Source organism: Artibeus jamaicensis, unplaced genomic scaffold (genome assembly GCF_021234435.1).
Source record: "Artibeus jamaicensis isolate MK-2021 breed Jamaican fruit bat unplaced genomic scaffold, CSHL_Jam_final contig_452, whole genome shotgun sequence".
Taxonomy (NCBI): domain Eukaryota; kingdom Metazoa; phylum Chordata; class Mammalia; order Chiroptera; family Phyllostomidae; genus Artibeus; species Artibeus jamaicensis.
This window is the reverse complement of record NW_026521837.1, coordinates 7,030,191-7,047,473: the sequence shown is the minus strand read 5'-3', so window position 1 is coordinate 7,047,473 and position 17,283 is coordinate 7,030,191. Positions and strand designations below refer to the sequence as shown.

General features: G+C 37.4%; 1 pseudogene; it reads right to left on the bottom strand.

Annotated features, from left to right (window-relative positions):
• Positions 1-892: 892 nt before the first annotated feature.
• LOC119062300 (histone-binding protein RBBP4-like) lies at positions 893-4,372 on the bottom strand (annotated as a pseudogene).
• Between the last annotated feature and the right edge of the window lie 12,911 nt (positions 4,373-17,283).

Sequence of the window (17,283 nt, the reverse complement as noted above, 5' to 3'; positions counted from 1 at the left end):
TATTTCATTATAAGCACTACATAATTAGTCATGGAGAATAACAGGCCTGCTGGTGAAACAGGTCACCCAAAACAGATGGTATCAAACTAGTGATCAAGGACTAACTCCTAAAAAAAAGGAAACTCTAATCCAGGGTTAATTTAATTTTAAAAACAAATACAAGTTATTGATTCACTCTTCTCAACTTGACAGTCTACCTGTAGTAAAACTGTCAGGTAGAAACATACGTCTTTACAACTTGGTGGTCCCAAGCTTAAAAAAAAAAACTATTTCACAGAAAGGAAAGAAATAATATGAATACTGCTCAGGAAATACACTAACAAGCAAAAGTATATGGGGGAAGAGGAATGTGTCATTTTGACTTAACTCAAGACACTTAGAGGACACTGGCCTACAGAGGAAAACGTGAATCCTGGAAAGACAGGTGCAAAGATTTTAGAGTAGTGATTTATAGGACTTGAATCTCCCCTAATTCCTGAATTGAAATGACAACTTGCAGTACTTGTACTTCATGGTTCAGACACCTACCTCACTTGGATCTATTCCTTACTTCTAGCCTTTACTTAAATGAGTCCAAAAAACTTGGGGATATAGCATTAGAAGAAAAGTAAAATAACCACACACAATAATCTCTTTTCAGTGGTTACTTTAGATATTTGTTACTAGAAAATTCTTGAAGAAAATTTAAATATAAGTCTGTGGTTTTGCTGAATCAAGTCCCCCAGTTAATATTTAGAAAACACCCTCAGTTTGGGCTAACAACATTGTTGATGGTACCTAATATTGAGGCATGGCTGAACAAAGTCTGGGTCTCAAAACCCGTGTTAAATCAGTATCATCAGGCTTGAAGGGAAAAAAGGGGAGTCTAAAATCACAAAAAGTGCCAATGTATTTAAGACCCCTGTCCTTCTGGATCTACACTTCTTTCAGGGTCTTTATCATTATAAAGGTTCTCTGCCATTTACCACCCTTGCATGATATTGTCTTCTGACACAGAATAGATCACCCAAAGTTCACTGGGATTCCAGAGAAATCAGATATCTTGGCAGTGTGACCACCATGAGCAAGCAAACTCCGGTGGCCCATCTTCTGCATCTTCCAGGGATTGTCCCTCTCCAATTTTACTTAAATCCCAAACATTCAGTTTGCAATCGGTACCACTAGAAGCCAAAATAGTCTCATTGTGCAGTGCCCATTGAACCTGGACTATGTCAGCCTTATGTGATTTAAAGGAATGCAATTTAAGTTTCAGATTTCTCAGATCTCACAAGAAGACAGTCTTATTAGCTGATCCTGTGGCAAGAATGAACTCGCTATAAGAACTGATTGATTATTGAAAGAAAGGCAGTTCACTTCAGCAGTGTGAGCATCAACTGAGTGGCTTGTTTTGGAAGTATTATTTGAACGAGTATCACAAATCATAAGTTTCTGATTGTCAGCAGCTGACCCAAGTGAAGACTCATGAAGCATATGCCAGGAAACATCTTCTTCTACTGCTGTGTGCCTGGTAAAGATGGTCTTTGCATCTGCAACTTTTCCGTCCTTTGGAACAGGACTGATGTCCCATAGGCAGACGGTATAGTCATCTGAAGCACTAAGTGCCCACTGAGACTTGGATTCCAAGAAAGCCCATAGCCTTTCTTCTGATTTCCATGGAGATGCAAGTCTGGGTTGCACTCTCTACAAGGATCTGGTTTAGAAGGATGTTTTGTATAGTCAAAAACAAGAACATTGCTGGATGGAGTCTTTGTTGCAATAATGCAAGGGTCCTGCAGCATATAATGTGCCCTGTTTACTTGTTCATGGTTGATCTTGATTTCTATTTCAATTTTTCCACTAACAGAGCCAAAACCTCCAAATTCTCCCTTCTCACTGTTGTAGTGTGAAGCATCAAACTGAGTATCATCATTAGGGAGCTGCACACTGGCCATCACAAGGTGGTTTTGTTCATCCGACGTGTGTGTCCCCAAGACAAGTTGATGATGCTGAAAGCTTTCCCTTCTGGTCTGGTTACATCTGGAAGCCACTGTGCAGTTAACCTGGGCCACTTCAGAGAATGGGTCTTCACCAAATCGTAAGAAAAGAGGGGTTCTTTTTCCATATTTTGTACTCATCATTGATCACGCATTCCTCTACTGCGTCATCAATGGCTGCTTCCTTGTCGACCATGGCCAGCAGGCAAGCCATGAGGCAGGGTCAGGGGGAATCTCCAGGTGCCACTTATTGTTCTAAGTCCTACAAAAAATACAGTCAAACACATGACATGGATTTTCAGTGCACAGAACTTGCTTCATTTGCTTCTATTCGTGGCATACAAGGGAATATAAATGATGGATCACTAAGTTCTAAATTGTTGCCTCAACATTTCTGCTTCAGGATGTCTGTCTTTATCTTTCCTCCTTCAAAAAATTATATTGAAATGACATTTAAAGAATCCTCAGCAATTCTTCAATCCAGAGACTGTGTTATCATCACAATAGAATATAAAGGTGTTTCTTATGAGAATGAACTGATAAAAAAAGGTAAAAGCTGAATCATGAAATAACAGTTCAGAAAATGAGTCCTAGAAAAAGTGACTTATGGTTCTCCTTGTTGGTTATGCCAGTCTCCTTCTTCCAGAAGCCGACTCTGAGCAACTGCTTTTCACAAGTAGAACCCTTTAAAGATGGCAGTCTGGGACTGGAGGAACAGAACTGTGCTCCAGGTGACCTAACACAGCCCTAAAGGATGCAGAGCCCCTGAACACTGAAGATGTGGAGCCCTAAAAGAAAGCCAACCTAGTCATGTCTTCACTGCATGCACACACACACACAGTCAGGTCTCAATATCTGAATCTGTATTCACTTCCAAGACAACATAAACTCTCATATGAACACTAACATATTTTCCTCTTGCCAATGGCAATATAAAATATCAATCATAGTTATAATAGACAAGGAATATTCAGCAAATATCTGAGGAAAATCAACAACATGAAGGAAAGCTAATAAAATCTATAAATAAAAAAACAAATGCCCCAAGTAACCAAGGAGCATTTGAAAATAAGGGCAACTAGAAACTTCTAGAAGATACAAAATAATAACTCATCCATTAACAATAAGGCTGCTAAGAGAAGAATTACTAAAACAATCAATAAGTGGGCTAAACAGAGAATAAAATGCAACTGAAAAACAATCTTAGATATTACCTTCAAAAGCAGTGTAATTAAGTAAAGAAATAAAAGCTGAATTATCAAAAGTATGAGAGAAGAGTTGAGACAGGCATAGTTATAGACCTAAGAATTCCAACAGCCATTGACCAAGTGCTTCAGTGAAGAAGCACAGAAGCAGGGAGAGAGAGAGAGACAGGGGGGAATAGAGAGAAATAACAGGAAAAAATCACACTAAAATGCCCTATCATTCCAAAAATGCTTCAGTTTATAGTCTCAACAATTCTGGTCAATCAAATTTATCCCAAAATTGGTATAAAAGAGTAAAGAACTAGAACAGTTTGACAGATAAGAAAATAAGAGAGCTTGCCATCTCAGATAGCAAGATATAATGAGCTGGAGTAATGAAGGCACTGCGGTATAGGACAGGGGAAGAACCATCATGCAGTGGAACCTAGCAGAGAGCCCAGAGACAGAGCAATGCCTTTGGCAAAGCTTGGTACATAACTAAAGTGCTAACAATCAGGGAAGAAGGAATGGACTGCCCAATAAATGGTGCTGGGACTACTGATTAGCCATGTGGGAATACGATCCCTATCTCATTTCTTACAAATATGAAATCATTCCCATGGGGATGAAAAACTTAACTGTGAACATCAAAACTTTAAACTTGTACAAGTAAATTCAAAGTATCTGCTAAGGAGGATATGAAAAATGGAAGGTCATGGTTTGTGTGGAATTGGTTCCACCAATTTGGAGAGCAATCCGGCCATATCTATCTAAGATGTATTAATTACAATTTATGTTGAAGGTGTGTATATCCTACATGCCAGCAATTCTATGTCTAGATATTTACCTTAGGAAAGCCAACACATATACTCAAAAAGACATCACAGGGTTATTTAAATAGCAAAATATAGAAAAAAATTAAAAAGTGGAATTTGACAACTTAAACATTAATCAATAGCATAAGTTGTGATGTATTCATAAATTATGGAATAATAAATAAAATACTATTTAGTGAGCATAAAAACAAGCCAGAGCTACTTGTATCAACATAAACAAATCTCAAAAAAGCAAGTTGCAAAATTGTATGTGTAATGTAATATAATACTATCTGCTTGAAGTATAAAAAGATACAGAATACTTACCTGTGTGGATGTTCAAAACCCGTACAATTGCCTGGGAGCACCACGTGGCCCTTTGTGCTTGTGGTGATCATGAAGGAGGTGAGGGGTTAAGGCCAGGATGGGGCACACAGAAGGTGTCAACTGTGCCTGCAATTTTCTTCTTATATATGTAGAAAATAAGGCAAAATATTATGATTTAATAAAACCAGTGTATAATTAACCAAGTTTGTTTTTTACTTTTCTCCATATTTTTCTGTATGTTTAACATGTTTCATAATAGTTAAACACTTTATAATTAATTCAACAAACATGCAGCATATTTTAAAAATAAACAATGAACAATGAGGCTGCTAAATCAATACAATCAGCAAAATTTATAATTAAGTCTAAAGATTAATGCAAGATATTGTAAAATTATTAATAATCTGAAGAATACAAGTGCCTTTACCAAAGTCTCACGGCTAACAAATGGCAGAGCCACCATGTAAACTGAGCCCTTCACTGAGCACCTCATTCCTATGCTTAAAATACGAGAAAAAAAATAAGATCTAACCTTAAATATTGGGGTGGGTAGGCCTCTTTAAATAAGTTATAATATCCAAAAGTAATAAAGGTGAACAATACTATGAATACAACCAAAATACAAATAAACACTAGCAGAAAAGATTTGCAACATATCTTTTAAAAAATAATTAATATTCAGGATAGAAAGAGTTTCAATTCTGAAAGAAGTTGGAATAATAAAAAATAAAGCATATAAAGAGAGGCAATGCATGAAAAAATATATACAGAGGGCCAAAAATATATAAGAAAATGCTCCAAGATAAAACATTGGATAAAAAGAATTTAAACTGCTCATCACATGCACTGCTGGCCAGAGTCTGGGACAACACTTTCCTGCATCATTGTTGGGATTGAAAACTGAATTGCAACTTGGTAGGGTTTTTCACAGCTACAACTGTACATATCCTAAATAGTTCAAGAACAGTTTTCCCTCATGTATGCAAAGCTGTGTCTACATTGCTGTTTGAAATAATGAAAATCTGAAGTATCCAAAATAGGAAAATGATGAGATGGAGTATCTATACTATATAATATAGTGCAAATATATTATATATTTTGGATATAATTATATATAAATATGATGTAGTGTACAAAAATAATGAGTTATGTACTTGTATACTAGAATGAAAAGGTCATCAAGAAAAAAAAATTGTCCTGGCTGGTGTAGCTCAGTGGATTCGAGCACGGGCCTGTGAAGCAAAGGGTTGCTGGTTCAATTCCCAGTCAGGGCACATGCCTGGGTTGCAAGCCAGGTCCCCAGTAGGGGACACATGAGAGGCAACCACACACTGATATTTCTCTCCCACTCTTTCTCCTTCCTGTGCCCTCTCTCTAAAAATAAATAAAATATTTAAAAAATAAAGTGGAGAACAATTTCTTTAGGCTAATTCTATTAGCTTTTAAAAGAAAAATAACAGAATTTAATTATATTATATATTTATGTGTATATTTTATATAACATACATGAGGGCCATCCAGAAAAAGTCCAGCTATTGTGAATATAATGAGAATAGTTTACATGACATTGATGTAACCGGGCAGCAAAGGAAGGTAAACTAGAATGAGCATGCATGGACAATGAAAACTTCACTCTGCTAGTCAGTGGGAGTAGACGTGGTTGAGTGAGAATGTACTGTGCCTGTCCTATTCAAATGGCTGAGCAAATAGAACAACCAATTTGCATCATATTTTGCATTAAGCTTAAACATTCCTCCACGGGAAACTATGCACATGATTCAGAAGGCCATAGCTATGGACAACTGGTGATTGACAGCTTCATCATGACAACACACTCGATCATGCATCACATCTAGTGCAGAGTTTTTGGTGAAACATCAAGTCACCCAGGTGACTCAGCCCCGCTACAGCCCAGATTTGGCACCCTGCAACTTCTGGATTTTTCCCAAAACTAAAATTGCCCTTGAAAGGTAAGAAATTTCAGACTGTTAATGAGATTGAGGAAAATATGATGGGGCAGCTGATGGTGACTGGGAGAACTGTGTGAGGTCCCAAGGTGCCTACTTTGAAGGGGACTGAGGCACCGTTGTCCCATGTACCATGTTTCTTTTTTTAATTTTTAAGGATTAGACCAGAAGGAGGAAAAAAATGACCAAACGGAAAAGGATGAAGAAACAAGAATTCAAAAAAATGAGGAGAGGCTTAGGAACCTCCAGGACATCTTTAAATGTTCCAACATCCAAATTATAGGGGTACCAGAAGGGGAAGAGGAACAGCCATGAGTGGAAAACTTATTTGAACAAATAATAAAGGAGAACTTCCCCAATCTGGCAAAGAAAATAGACTTCCAGGAAATCCAGGAAGCTCAGAGAGTCCCAAAGAACTTGGACCCAAGAAGGAACACACAAAGGCACATCATCATTATATTAGCCAAGATTAAAATGAAGGAGAGAATCCTAGAAGCAGCAAGAAATAAGGGGACAGTCAGCTACAAAGGAGTTCCCATCAGACTGTCAGCAGATTTCTCAAAAGAGACCTGACAGGCAAGAAGGGGCTGGAAAGAAGTATTCCAAATCATGAAATCCAAAGACCTACAAGATTGATCTATCCAGCAAAGCTTTCATTTAGAATGGAAGGACAGATAAAGATCAGATAAGATCAAATTCAAGGAGTTCATCATCACCAAGTCCTTATTATATGAAATGTTAAAGGGACTTACCTAAGAAAAAGAAGATAAAAAAGATGAACAGTGAAAGGACAGCAAACTCACAGTTATTAACAACCACACCTAAAACAAAAGCAAAACTAAGAGGACAGCTAGATCAGGAGCAGAACCATAGAAATGAAGATCACATGGAGGGTTAGCAACAGGGGAGTGGGAGGAGGAGAAGGGGGGAGAAGATACAGAAAATAAGTAGCATAGATGGTAGGTAGAAAATAGATAGGGGGAGGGCAAGAATAGTAGGGGAAATATAGAATCTAAAGAACTTGAGACATGTGGTCATAAACTAAAGGGGGGGAATGGTGGGGGAGGGGATGTGCAAGGTGGAGGGGAATGAAGGGGGAAATAGAACAACTGTGTTGGCATAATTAATAAAATATATTTTAAAAAAGATTTTAGTTATTTCGTTTTAGAGATGGGAAGCAAGGAAGAAAGAGGAGAGAAACATCAATGTGTGGTTGCTTCTCAAGCACCTCCCACTGGGGGCCTGGCCAACAACCCAGGCAACCCAGTACCCTGACTGGGAATCGAACTAGCGATTCTTCAGTTCTCCTGCTGGCATTCAATCCACTGAGCCACGCCAGCTAGGACTGTACAATGTTTTTTGCATCTTGTATCTTTATCAGTAAATGTCTCTATTTTTCATGCCATATGGCTGGATACTTTGTGGACAGCACTTTATATATATATGTGTGTGTATGTATGTGTATATTACATATGTAATGCATAGTACAACATATTACACATCTACATGGATATCCATAAAAGTTTCCTGGGGAAACATACCAAACTATCACCACCAGAGATGTCCTGATTTAGAGGAGTGAAAGGGCAAATAGTAAGAGGAACTTTAACTTTTTACTCTGTGTGCTTCCATTTTTTTACGATGTGAATGAATGACTCTGAATTACTTTATAATACAAAATTATGAACTATTCAAAATATAAACTCTATTTTTGATCATTTGTAATACACAAATGCATACTGTTATGGGCTGTATTTTGTTCTTCAAATTCATATTTTGAAGTCCCAGTCCTCAATATCTCAGAATGTAACTGCATCCCAAGATAAGATGTTTAAAGAGGTGATCAATTTAAACTGAGGCCCTAGTGCAATATGCCTAGTGGTCTGATAAGAAAAGGGAAAGCAGGGATGTGAGAGCCCAGATGAAAGACTGTTATGAGGTCACAGCAAGAAGGTGGCCATCTACAACCTGAGGAGAGAGGCTTTAAAAGATATTAAACCTGCTGACCCCTTGATCTTGAGCTTCTAGTCTTTAGAACTAGGAGAAAATAAATTTCCATTGTTTAAACCACCTTCTTTAAAATTTTATTATGCCCTAGTATACTAAAACACATGCTTAAAACTGCATTTGGCTTTGCCTATGCAAACATGAGCTCAGCAGATTTGGTGGGAGGATAGTATGTGGCTTGGCTCTGTGACTTATATAATTCAGTTTTAATTTTTCTCTTCTTGGATATAGTTATGTAGGCAAATAAAGGCCTTCCATGGCAATATTAATAATCTCTAAACATTATTAAACACTTGAAATAAGCTATTTAAATGCATTACATGAATTACCTCATTTATTTATCACAATAACCTTTTGCAATAGTTGCAAATTTTGTTCCCATTTTATAGACAGAAATACCAAGCTTAGGGAAATACATGAAGTTAAACAGACTGACAGCTGCCAGAGGGGAGGGGAGTTGCAGCTGAGTGAGAAAGATAAAGGGATTAAGCAAAGAAAAAAAAGACTCAGGGATACAAACAGCACGGTGATACCAGAGGGAAAGTGGGGTGGGGGGAATAGAAAAAGATAAAGGAGGGGGTAAATGTTGAAGGAAGGACACTTGACTCAGAATGGTAAACATACAATACAATATACAGATGATGTAAAAAAATGAAGCTGGGATTCAAACCCAGGCAGCCTGGCTCCAGGGCTTGCCTATGTAACCACTACCCACTGCAGTTCCCAGACTCCAAAGTCCCATGCCTTTCTTTTCATTTCTTCTTTATTGTGTCTGCTGCCTCTGGAACAGTGGGAATTATTCAAGATTAAATCAGTGTGTTATCAAATCACTTTAACTCTCAAGTTTAATAGACTCTAACAAAGTTCAAAATGAACTGGCCATGCTCAATATTACTAATTTACTCGCTGTACCCGTAATAATTGTTCCTTCCAATAGACTGCATGTTATTGAGTGAAGGCCCCCTGCCAACTGTTATCTTGGCAATCTTTTATGGACTACTCCTTTAGCTATATGCCACTCGGAGTGACAGTCAGTACTACCTTACTTCTCTCTTTTGTTACAGAGCACCAATATCGCTCCATTTCCTAGCTCAGCACTGTCCATGTGATTGAATGCTTGTGGCTAGCTTTGACTGAAAGCATAATAAATGAGAGGTTATAAAATTCTAGAAGGTCACAAATTTTGGAAAAGACAAAACATTTATTAGATTTAAAAGATATTATTTTGAGGGTTTTTTTCTTTTCCTCCTTTAAACTATGATCCAAGCATCAGTTCCCTCTCTCTTCCATTATAATTCTCTTCGACTTTAATTGGAGAAAAAAAGAGGTTTATCTAGCAATTGTTCCTGAACTATTTTTAGGCCACCTAGCTATTTATACATATCATGTGTTTTGGTCACTTATTTTAGTTCTTTGGGGCAACAGTTCATGGATGGGCTTACATCACAACCTGGACTCTCGTAGGCTCTTCTGCCTGGACATCAGTGGAGAGGTATGAGATGTGCCTCATGTTGAATTACTGGCACATCCCTTTATTGTCCATCTGATCATCAGAATTTAATGGTATGTCAGAATTTACCGAAGGATTAAAATAAATACACTGAATTTGAATGTAGGAAAAAATTAACTACTCTATACATGTGATTTTATCTTTTTTAATAGTCCAAGAAATAAGTGGCAAAAAAACCTAGGCCTTTTACATCTGGTCTTTACATTACCTAGTCAAGCTCCCCTAGCCTCAGGTTCACAGCATTAGAAAGAATGTCAGTAATGTCCAAGGCTCCCAACCATTGTGAGAAAACACCCTACCCCCAAATTGGTTTTCTTTTAAAACATGCCCCTATCATCTGAAAATTTATGAACAATGGATATTCCCCAACAACACATTTCCCAGCACCATGATTACTCAGTCCAGTTTGACCTCTGGGGTGGGCAGAGATGGTTCCAGACCATCTAGAGGGCTTGGGTGCACTTTATGGAAAGTGAGTAATCAAAGATTGTCCTTGTCTTTTGGAAGCATTAGCTTAATCAGATACAAAAATTCTTCCAAAGATAAGCATTCATTCTTAAACAGAGTACAGTCTAGATCCATGTTTAGGAAGAAAAGCAATTTGCCAAATACAACATAATTTGCAAGGCTCCACATACAACAGAAGTCTGGCTTTATACTATTGAAAGAAAATGTCAGTTCTGTCCACCCTCTCTTCCCAGCTTTTGGGTTGTTTATAAAGAGAGCACAACTCCAAACCACCCAGTCATTGGTCGCTAGGAAAAGAAGCATTGAAACTTTCCACTTTTCTATACCTTAGGCCTGCTCACATTGACTTGCTAATTTCTGTAACAGAATAAGGATTAAAGATTTATGTCCCCTGAGAACACCCAGGATGGAATAAAGTATGTGGTCCTTTCTTCTAAATAGAGAAATAAAGATGACATATTGTGTTTTGCTGGTGTGTAAAAGACATGTGTTTTCTTTTGTTTTAAAGACTGGTTTTATGTGTTCTTGGATATATTGATAAAATTATTTAATAATTTTTAAATCTTGAAATCCAAGATGGCAGAGGAGTAAGTAGAAGCTACACTAATCTCCTTCCCAGACCCATCTGGAATCACAACTAAATTGTAGAGAAATCATGTGGAATAAACAACTGAACAATAGTGGGAGAGAAGGATGGACAGACAAAAGAAACTGATTCACCACAATGTGACTGGTACTGAATGCAGAAGAGATGTGAGAGGGCTTCCTGTGCTCCCACGGGTGGCAGCTGAAGTTCCAGAGAAATATTTCAGTGACCAGAGAGTTCCCCCTGAGAAGTGTGGGGACTAAACCCCAAGCTGGGCTCCCCAGCCTATAGCACCAGAGCCTGAAAAAAATCTAGGTAATATCCAGCTGTGAAAAGTGGCAAGGTTTCTCTCTGCCAAAGACAGATGGCTGGAGTTACAGAGAGATTTTTAAAGGGCCAACCCATAAAATTTCATTTGCAGCCAGTGACCCTCAGTTCCAGTAAAGGGTGGGGGTGTAGAGTGGACTAGAGGTGCTTGAGGAGAGTCTGGCGATGGTGGCTTTGGGGAGGGAACTGAGGGAGCAGCCTCCAAGATCCTGGTGCTGGATCATCCCCCATATGGCAGGAGCCATCTTGCTCAGACAGATCATTCCCCTCTCCAGGTGGTAGTAGCTTGAGGGGAAACAATAGCCCCATGTAGAGGAATTACTCTGCCCCACCCTGTGGTGCTTACTGGACTGCTGATTACAAAGTGACTACATTAACAACTGAGGAAGACAGCCACAGACTGTAGATCTCTGGTAGTCTTGAACAATCTGACTTAAGGTCAGACTGGAGCACCATCTGATGTCACCAGAGGTGGTTCCAAAAGGAAAAAAACAGGGGTAAATACTAGATGCTACCAAGACAAATTCTACTATGGTCTTCTCCATATTTGTGATATTTTCTCACCTGCATAACTTTTTAACATTCATTTCTTGTCCTTCAACTTTGTGCATATTAAATCACTAGATTTTATATTATAATTTATTTCAAATCTCGTGTTTTGCTCCTCCCTTCTTTTACTATATTCTTTCCTCTTCATTTTAAGTTTTGTTTTCTCTATTGCTATGATTTGTTCTCATTCTGCATTCGTATTATTTCTCACCCCTCCAGCCTCTCAAAACCATTTTCCTTGTCATTGGTCATCTCACATTCTTTTTCCTGCTCTTAAAATACCCTTGTTCTCTCTCCACCTTTATCAGTCTTTGCTGGTTGGTTGTGGATAGGGTGGTTGTTGTTGCAGTTCTTCAATTTTATCTCTGGATCTTCACTATTTTGGTATTTCAAATCTCTAATTTTACTGTTCCCCTCTTCTACTCTATTCTGCCCTCCTCCTCCCCTTTCTTTTTTTTGTTTCAAATTTAAATTTCCCCTGCCTTAGCCTTGTTTTTGTTCCTCTCTCTTAGTATTCCTTCTCTCTCTATCATGTCAAAATCACTTCCCTTTCTTCTAACCATTCCTTAAGCTTTACTTTCTTTTTTCCTTCCTATTCCATTTTCACCTATATAAATCTTAGCTCGTTTGTTGTCAATAGTGCTGTGGTGGATCACTTTCTCCAATTTGGTTCCTCTTTTTTCTATTTATTTCTCTCTCTCTCTCTCACTATATATTTTTAAGTTTATCTTTAAATCTAATGCTGTACACATCTCTCCTCCTGCTCCATTCCACTTTCTTCATTCCCTTTTCTATTTACAATGTAAATTTTACCTTCTTTCTCTCTTTACCTTTCCCTGATTCCCTACACTTATTATTGTTCCTCCCTCTATCTTCTCAAAATCATTTTTCTTTTAGCGAGTCATCCCATATTTGTTTCCCCTTTCTTATAATAGTCTTATTAATACTGGCTCATTGGCTTGTAACAGTGTGATTGAGAGTGGGGGTTAATTTTGTAGATGTGGGTTTGTTTCCTGGGCTTGGTGGTTTTGTGCTGGTACCACCTGTACAATAGCATTCAAGACATGGTGGGCAGAATGACTCTCAGTCGGCCAACTGGAGGAAAGGGCCTACCAAAGAATGACCTAACAACAATCAAAACTCAGTTACAACCAGAGAGCCAACATAAATGGCATAAAGGGTATCCCAAGAGCACCAAGTTCAGAAGATCAAGGAGATTGCACCACTGACTCTCCCACAGTTCTCCTACCATAGAAGATCACACCATGAAGACAGGGAGTCTAAGCAAAACAATCTAAGAAGCAGAAACAAACAAGAAGAGTACCTAAATAAGGAGACAAAGAAACAACCCCCAACTGAAAGGAAAGAAAAATTCCCCAGAAAGAGTGTTAAATGAAACAGAGGCAAGTAAACTAATCAGACACTGAGTTCAAAATAATCATTATAAGAAAGCTCAATGAGCTCAGAGAGAGCTACCAAAAACTACAAGGAAGCTACAAAGAACTTACTGTGAATTACATCAGCATGAAAAAGGACATAGAAACTATCAATTGAAGAACACAGTAGAAGGAATTACAAGCAGGCTAGATGAAGCAAAGTATTGAATCAGCAAGCTGAAGGACAAGATTTTAAAAAATCCCCAGACAGAGCCACAAAATGAAAAAAGACTCAAAATAAAATAAAGGGTTTAAGAGAGCTGCAGGACAATATGAAATGTCGTAATATTCATATCATAGGAATACAAGAAGAGGAAGAAGAAGAACAAGCCATAGAAAACCTGTTTGAAAAGATAATGACAGAAAACTCCCCTAACTTGATAAGAGAAAAAGTCATGCAAGTCCAGAAAGCACACAAGGTCCCAATCATGATGAATCAAAAGAATCCCACTCCAAAACACATCAAAATAAAAAATGGCAAAATTTGAAGACAGAGAAAGAATGTTAAAGGCAGCAAGGGAGTAACATAAAAGGGAGTGCTGAAAGAGCAATCAGCTGATTGCTGAACAGAAACACTAATGGTCAGGAGGGAATGGCAAGAAATATTCCAAGTAATGAAAACCAAAGGCCTGTAACCAAAACTACTCTTCCCAGTAAGACTCTCATTTAAATTGGAAGGCAAAATAAGGGGCTTCCCAGACCAAAAAGAAAAAATTTTTAAAACACATCTCCACCAAGCCAGCATTGCAAGAGATGCTAAAGGGATTACTTTAAGAAGATGGGGGGAAAAAAGAGTGAGGGAGAGGAGCATAAGTACAAAAGAAAAAAATGACAATGAATAAGTACCTATAAATAATAACCTTAAATGTAAAGTGATTGAATGCTCCATTTAGAGAACATAGGGTAGCTGAATAGATAAGAAAGTGTAACCCACATATATGATGTCTACAGGAGACCCACCTCAGACAAAAGATCTACACAGGCTGAAAGTGAGGAGATGGAAAATATATTCCAAGCATAAGGACATGAAAAAAAGCTGGGGTAACAATACTTATATCAAAGTAGATTTCAAAACAAAGGCCATAAAAAGAGACAAAGGAGTACACTCACTATGTAATACTTAAGGGAGTAATCCATCAAGAAGATATAACCCTTATAAGCATATATGCATCCAACGTAGGAGCACCAAAAGATCTAAGGCATATCCTGGAGGACTTTAAGAAAGATATCAACAGCAATACACTCATAATAGGGGATTTTAACACCCATTGTCTACAATGGATAGATCTTCCAAGCAAGGAGTCAACAAGGATATATGGCATTGATCAACACTCTAGGTCAAATGCACTTAATTGATATATACAGTAACTTTCGCCCCAAAGAAGAAAAATACATGTTCTTTTTAAATGTACATGGAATATTTTCATAGACCACATGGTAGGCCACAAATGAACCTCAACAAACTCAAGAAAATTGAAGTCATATCAAGCATTTTCTGGGGTCACAATGGCTTCACTCTAGAAACCAACCACAAGGAATACACTCAAAAACATTCAAGGTCACTGGAGGCTGAATAACATGCTATTATTAAATAAGGAATGGATTAACAATGAGGTCAAGGAAGAAATCAAAAAGTTTCTGGTAAAAAATGAAAATGAACACACAACATTCCAAAATTCATGAGACACAGTGAAGGAAGTCCTGAGAGGGAAGCTCATAGCAACACAGGCCTACCTAAAACAAATAGAAAAAATTCAAATAAACAACCTAACCTTACATCCACAAGAACTAGAGGAACAACAAAGACAGCCCAGAGCAAGTAGAAGGAATGAAATAATCAAGATCAGACCAGAAAGAAATGGCATAGAGACTAAAAGAGCAATTCTAAGGATCAGTAAATCCAGGAGCTGTTTTTTTTTTTTTGAAAGATAAACAAAATTGACAAGCCTTTAAGCAGGCTCAACAAGAAAAAAAGAGAAAGGACCAAATAAATAAAATCAGGAACAAAAGAGGAGAAATTACAACCAATATCATAGAAAGACAAAGGATTTTAAGAAATTGCCTCGAACAGCTACATGCCAAGAAATTTGAAAACCTGGGGAAAATGGACAAGTTTTTAGAAACATATAATCTTCCATAACTGAATCAAGTAGAAACAAACAGCTTGAATAGACTAATAACAAATAGTGAAATTGAAGCAGTAGTCAGAAAACTCCTGGTACACAAAAGCCTTGGACTGATGGCTTCAAAGGTAAATTTTACCAAACGTTTAGGGAAGAGCTAACCCCTATCCTTCTCAAACTATTCCAAAAATTGAAAAAGAAGGAATACCTCCAAACTATTTTTTAAAAGACTTTATTTATTTTATTTTAACCAGAGGGTAAGAGAGGGAGAGAAACATGTGGTTGCCTCTCACATGTTGCACCAGGGACCTGACCTACTACACAGGCATGTGCCCTGTGGTTCTTAGGGCTGCTGGTGCTCAATCCACTGAGCCACACCAGCCAGGGCAGACTTCTAAACTCTTTTAATGAGGCCAGTAACATAATAATCCCAAAACTAGGTAAAGACACAACAAAGAAAGAAAACTATAGGCCAATATTGCTGATAAATATTGATGCTAAAATCCTCAACAAAATATTGTCAAACCGGATCCAGCAACACGTTACAAAAATCATACAGCATGATCAAGTGGGATTCATCCCAGGGATGCTAGGATGGTATAATATTCACAAATCAGTAAACGTAATACATCATATAAACAAAATACATCACATAAACAAAAGACAAAAATAACAGGATCATATCAATAGATGTGGGAAAAGCATTTGATAAGGTACAGCACCCATTTATGATAAAAAATGCTCATCAAAGTGAAAATAGAGGGAGTATTCCTCAACATAATAAAGGTCATATGCGAGAAACTTACAACCAACATCATGTTCAATGGGCAAAAACTAAAAGCTTTTCCCCTAAGATCAAGAACAGACAAGGTTGTCTATTTCGCCACTTCTATTCAACATAGTATTGGAAGTTCTAACCCCAACATTGGGCAAGAAATAAAAAGCATATAAATTTGAAAGGATGAAGCAAAACTGTCATTATTTGCAGACAACATGATAGTATACATAAAAACACTACAAGCTCCACCAGAAAACTACTTGAATTATGCAAGGTGAGTGAATTAGGCAAAATAGTGAGATACAAAGTCAATATTCAGAAACAGAAGTCATTTTTGTATACTAACAATGAACTAACTATAAGAAAGAATAATTAGAAATATATATCATTTCCTACAGCAACAAGAAAAATAAAGTACCTAGGAATAAACTTAGCCAAGGAGGTAAAATGCCTGTACACAGAAAACTACAGAACACTAAAGAAACAAATTAAGGAAGATACAAACAAATGGAAGCATATACTTTTTTCATGGATTGAAAGAATCAACACCATTTAATGTCCATATTACCCAAAGCAATCTGTAGATTCAATACAATACCTATTCAAATACCAATGATATATTTCATAGATTTAGAAAAATTATTTTAAAAATTTATACAGAACCAAAAATGACCCCACAGAGCCTCAGCAATTTTGAGGAAGAAGAAAAAAGTTGAACAGATCACAGTACCTGATATCAAACTGTATTACAAGGCCACTGTAATCAAAATAGCTAGTACTAGCATAAAAACAGATACATAGATCAAAGGAAAAGAATAGATAGCTCAGAAATAATTGATCTATGGTCAACATTTGACAACAGGAGGGGGGCAGAAGCATAAAATGGAGTAAAAGTAGCTTCTTCAACAAATGTTATGGGACATCTGTAATGATACATGCAAAAACATGGAACTTGACCACCAACTTACACCACACACCAGAATAAACTCAAAATGCTAAAAAATGACTTAAACATATGCCACAACATCGTAAAAGTCCAAGAAGAAAACATAGGCAGTAAAATTTCAGGTAGCCCACACAGCAGTATTTTCAACAATACATCGTCCCGCAGGTGTGTTCAGACTTTTGGCATCTCTGGGCCACACTGGAAGAAGACCAGTTTTCTTGGGCCACACATTAAATACATTGCAACACATAACCACAAAACATCTCATAATGTGAAGTGACATCTCA